Here is a 5,878-nt window from a genome sequence, read left to right as displayed (position 1 = left end):
TTTATTATTATTGTTATTAGTATTATTACTATTGGTTTCCCGCAAAAACGTGAAGAAAGTGACAACTTTGCCAAAACATGTTGTTTGAGCTTTCACGGTGTCCGTAGTTCCCTACGCATTTTGCCGCGTGGGCGGGGCGGAGCGGCAAGAAGACGCATGGGGAACCGTATCTGATGGGGAAACGCGGATTGACAGAACACCGGTATGTATAATCACTGCGTTGATACCCGACTGTATAATGGTTGGTTGAGAATAATTTTAACTTATTTACTTATGTATTTTTGAGAAAGCGATATATTTGCTACAATGTTTTTTTAATTTTACATTTATTTCCACAGACTCCACAGAATGAGTCACATTTGTGTCAATCAGACTCTGCAGGAACGTTCTGATGTCCGTGATGAGGACAGAGATGCAACTGTGTGTGAGTATCTACTATTGTAGAATGTTAATATTTTATTAACATTCTAAACATTGTTTATGTACAGAATGTAATTATGCTATGAATTGACAATGCACAAAAATGTTTTCCAGCTGCTTCCAGGACCTACTGCCAGTCATCCAGATGTAGCTAAAGAAAGGAGCAGGTGAGATTTATTACTAGAGATGTCACAATTGAATCAAATGCTTTAGTTTTCATGCATGTTTGTATATATATGTGTATGAATGCAATCAGCAGTGAAAAGAAAAATAACATTACATTTTCTTAAGAAGCTGTAACATTTTGGGACAAGATGGTGTGCAATAATTTTAATGTAGCCTCAATGGTTAATGACAAATCACTTAAGTACTTTTATCAATGTTTTGTTAAATATGTTTATTCACATGATATTCAGGAGTTCATACTTTACCACATAGCCATAGTTTTCAATGACAAATGGATTACACCTCCCCATATTTGGTGTTTCTAAACCAAGACACTTAAAATGTCAGTATAGTTTCAACAATATGTTTTCATAAAGATTCTTTATGACTTAATGTCTGTTCTGTGTCAACAGCTGCTGGAGGCGAGGGAGAGCGTCCTGGCAGCAGAGGAGATTTCCTTTTGGGAAGGTGTCACCATTGACCTCATGTCTGATGAAGAGGATGGCGTCTTCAAGGGTGTATCGGGCTGGATTGTGAGACCACCRAGTTTCCGCAGCCAGGAGCTCGACAACCTCTGCTCCAAACTACAAGAGAGACTTGAAGCTAACCGTAAATACAGCATGTTGCGTCAGAAGCGTTTGTATGTTGGATCATGCTCAGAAAGAACGCCGCCGCCACATGGCCCAGAAGTAGACAAGCATTTTGTTCTGTAATCTATTTATTTATTTAAATTTAACTGAATATTTTATTTATTTATAGATGTGTTATTTTATGTGTGGTTTCTTTATTTGTAGATGTGTTATATGCATGTATGTACATATTTCTTTTTCAACAAAAATTAAAAATATAAACTTATGCCTTGTGCTTGGTTTATTTTTATTTCTGGGTTATTTTTTATAATTTATTAGTGAGGGGCTTAACCAGGCCTGTAATTATAAAGGTCTAGTGCAGTGTTTCTCAACCTTTTTCGGGCCAGCGCCCCCCACCAAAGAATTTGTATTTGCACTGACAATTGTTTTATTATTAATGTTACTATCATTATTGTAGATGTTTTGAATTGGCGCACCGATTATGTTTTCCAGTACACTTCAGCGCGCCTTACGCTCCTTCACCTCGCGCACATAACGAGGTAAATGTAGCACTCGCTACATTTCCTAAACGTATCGGCGTCTGGAGGAGGGGGTTGGGGGGATGCCAGTGTATGTTTTTACGCTCCTTCATGGGGGGCGCCGATTTATGTTTTCGCATCCACCTGAATAATGTGTAGTTGCGCTTCTGCCCATGACATTTCAACAATATTATTTTACCTTTTATCTGGACATAGTGTCTGTTTATTCTTGCCATACAGTCTCTGTATTCATTATTGCTCGAAAGGTCTTGCCATACCAGTTTATTCCTCTGTATTTACTTTAGTTTCTTAGTTTATTCTTGCATTTTGTTCTTCATTCATTTTTTCCATTTAGTTTCATTTGATTAGTTTTATCCTCTCTTGGTTTATTGCTATGTCCACTTTAGTTTCTTTACTGTTGCTACATTTATTTTATCGTTTATTGACCATCAGTAATCTTCACTCATCACCTGCTGCGCCGCCTAATCGTCATGTGTTTCACATCATGTGTTGATTTTTCACTGTTGAGCGTCGGATTCTCTGTTTTTATGCCATAATTCACATCTAGTTCGTCGCTCCGTTTTATGTCCCGCTTCTCCTATTTCAGAGTTTTGCGCAATGTGCGCGGCGGTTTTTTGTTTGTTTTTTAACTCCCTAAGGTGCAGGGCGGTCGGGAAACATATCGATGGGGAAAAGGCAGACTGACATAAACCTTTTAAAACAACGGAAACAATTCCGGTGTTCTGATTATTGAAATGTAAGTGCTGTGGTACCGTTGTTCAATCAAACCCGTTTCATGTCAGACCACTTACAGCACCGGTGTTAACGCTATAAAATGAACGCTCTCTATCATGGAATCACCCATGGATGGATTTCTTTATTTAAATTGGTTCATTTTTCAGAGGGATACAATGTCAGGGCATCGTGATTTTAGTAATTACATGTTTATAAGAGTGATTTTCTGTTGTCCTTCCATGGAAGCGGGCAGTTTTCAAACGGACAAAAACACACTTTTTAATATAAATTGCTGCTTTGACATGATCACAGAACTACCAAAACATATGCAGCCTACATAAATACCAGACAAAGTGAATCACAGCAGCGTCATCAACCGGTGTAACGCTGAACTGATGCGGAGCGGAGCTGCGCCATGAAGCTACAAACACTGAATAGAAGAAGAGCTGCCATCGATACAGCTGCAGCCAAGCATGATTTAATGTTACACAATACAGTTTTACCAAGTTGCTCAAAGTCTAAACTGGTATTGTTGTGSATTTWAGGYRTRAAGTTTACCTTCGACCAAACGCCCCCCAAAGGCATCCCAGCGCCCCCCTTTTGTAAAAATGTCTGCCAACGCCCCCTGCCGTCCTCAGAACGCCCCCTGGGGGGCGGTACCGCCCACGTTGAGAACCGCTAGTCTAGTGTGTCCAATAGGGAGATATCTACCAACCAATCACGTGTCAGTAATGAATTGTGATGTCATTGTTTTTTCATCCAATAACTGACAATTGACGTGGGTCTCCTGTTGTTATTCACATGTTAAGTAGAGTCGTTAAACTGTTGATCCATGTCAATCCATGGTTACATGACATTCAAAAATGTATGGAGTAATTTTTTTCACTGATGCTCCAACAAAGCCCCCTTCCCATTCATCCGCAAAGACTACCCCCCCCCACCCCCCCAGCTTCTCCGCTGACGGTCGCTCATGTGTTTCCCATCAGGGAAAGTCTGTGGTTAGCTTCCTGATTTTACTGGACTGGAAAAACATAGCTAATACGGTGTGATCTGGAAAAAGCTTTGATGCAGGAACTTTACAAATAAGCCCCTGAATACCATATGGTTTGCATTCATCTCCCAATTTATTTCCTATAAATGTCTTAAATGTTGTGCAGAGCCAACACGTGTTTTAACCAGACTTAGAAAAACAGAAGGCAGCTTGTGGCAAAGCGTGATTTTTATAATGTATCTGTTTTTGGGAGGTGGGGGTTTTCTTCTCCTCTTCTTCCAGTGTGATACAGAGGGGCAGGGTGCTGGATGCCCAGAGCCGCTCCAAAGCAAGCAAATAAAACAACATCCAAACACTTTTCCTCCATGCAGCACTGAGCTCTTCTTACAGATGCCAGGGCCCCGAATCAAACCATGTTCCACTTAGAAAGTAATTAAAGAGTAATGATTGTAAGCCTCATGGTGACTCAACTAACAGATTTTTTTCCCCCCCATTAAGTTGGATATTCAGTTACCACCGAAGGAGAAGTCTACCAACAGCAGTGGACGACATGGACGTGAAGACATCTAAAAAAGGCAGAAGACTTTTCCTCTAACTGCTTCCAGCAGGCTGGAGATCTAAGGCTGCTTTCCACGATCCGACATTGACCAGCAACTGCCATTGTGGGCATCCGTTTCACAAAACACTTTTTGTTCTTTTATTAGTTGTCTGCATGAAAAAACAAAAAAAAAAAAAAAACTCACTAGGGATGTCAAAAGTTTACTTTTAAGCAACAACATAGGTACATGTTCCACTTGCATCTGCAGCTGAATGGAGACAGACAGGAAGTGGTGGGGTGTTTCGTGAGCTCCAAGATATTGCTGATGTTCTGTGAGCCGCAGTAGAAGTAAAAACCAGGGTGTGAAAATGCCACACCTTGACCTTTGTGACATTTTATTACCTCCAAACCACAAACAACGTAGGCCAACACAAAGTAGCATTGCAGTTTGTGGACTCAGTCATTAGATGAGTTTCACAAAGAAAATTCTCTTTTAACACTTTTGTCTGTGGGGATAATCAAAGAAACATCAAACAAATTACATTTTCACTTTTATGCAATGTGAAATGATGAAGACTGTCTATTTATTTTTGTAAGTTTTACATTAGTCAGAAGATGTCTAATGTTGCGTTCCAGTTACCTTGGAAGTGGGAACTGGGACCTGACCTGGGTTTGGTGTCTTACGTGATATAACAGCATTCTGGTCAACGAGTTGGAATTTCAACATGGCAATGCCCATAAACATTGTTCACAGTACCTCCTACAAACATTATTTTAATCTTTACTTTTCATAACCAAACACCACTTTTATTTGTTCCACTTAGAGTCACAAGTAATACATGTAGCATTCATTTTAGATGCACTCTTGCATGTGTCTTGTAAAATGCATGTTTTCAACACATCTTACTACTGTTGATGCAAAGATGATAAAATGTTCTCTCTCTATTATGCTGTGTTAGTTTCTAAGTAGTTCTGCTGTTATCACTTCAGTCAGCAAATTTTAACAAATGTCTTTCAAGATGTTTTTCTGGTAAGTGAGACAGGTGCTCAATAGCGGTTTTTGTCTCAAAACTGTTATTAATGACATTTTGTTGAATCATGAACTCTGACTTTAAATGGCTTTGCAATCTTTTCCAGATTGATTCCAAAAATTGCTAAGTTCCTTCAATTTTTTGAACTTTTTTAGAACTTTTTAACCTACTTCATGTAGAGAGCTAACAGTTAAATATAAAAAATACTTTATGAACCCTAGAGAGAAATTAAGTCAGGCCTGGGTGAGAGCAACACTGTTTCTTGACTGCTCTCTAACCATATTTTGGCTACTGTCAGGGGGTGTGGTGAGAATGAACGCAGGGACCCAGGTTATGGTGAAGATGATGATGTTTAATGATGAAGAAAACAGTCCAACACAGGCGGCACGGCAGGGAGTTAGCACACAGCTAATACCGGTAGCAACTGACAAAGATTGAAGACTGAAACAAGCAACCTCAGGACTTCACAGTTCTACTGAGGAAACTGACTGACTGACTGACTGACTGACTGACTGACTGACTGACTGACTGACTGACTGACTGACGAGGATCCGACGAAGAACACAGACAACAGGTGAGACTAAATACACACGGGGTTAATCAAGGGAACGAGACACACCTGGGAGACAACGGGGAAGACGCAGAGACRGGACTCACAGGGAACAGGATCACACAGAAAAACTCAAAAATAAACACACAGAAACACAGATCATGACAGCTACTGAATTTAGCCAAAATATTTGGTGGATTACAGATTATAGATAATATAACAAAAGGGCAATAACTTTTTCAAGGGACAGGCTAGTGTTGAATAGCCTTTATCTTTTAATAGATAAAATGTATTTTTATTCATCTAGGTGGTCTTTGCTTAACATAAATATTGTTCGATG

General features: G+C 39.6%; 2 long non-coding RNA genes across 2 annotated transcripts in view; both read left to right on the top strand.

Annotated features, from left to right (window-relative positions):
* LOC103465596 (uncharacterized) overlaps positions 1–4,119 on the top strand; it is a 26,918-nt gene extending 22,799 nt beyond the window's left edge. Inside the window, exon 2 of the long non-coding RNA XR_533822.1 lies at positions 3,918–4,119. This is a non-coding gene — a long non-coding RNA (uncharacterized LOC103465596). The remainder of the gene's footprint in view (positions 1–3,917) is intronic.
* Positions 154–598, top strand: LOC108166286 (uncharacterized). The gene is made up of 3 exons (XR_001776603.1): positions 154–241; positions 339–424; positions 535–598. It is a non-coding gene; the product is annotated as an uncharacterized LOC108166286 (long non-coding RNA).
* Positions 4,120–5,878: the final 1,759 nt, after the last annotated feature.

This window comes from Poecilia reticulata, linkage group LG5 (assembly GCF_000633615.1).
Source record: "Poecilia reticulata strain Guanapo linkage group LG5, Guppy_female_1.0+MT, whole genome shotgun sequence".
NCBI lineage: Eukaryota > Metazoa > Chordata > Actinopteri > Cyprinodontiformes > Poeciliidae > Poecilia > Poecilia reticulata.
This window is presented reverse-complemented; position numbering and strand designations above follow the sequence as displayed.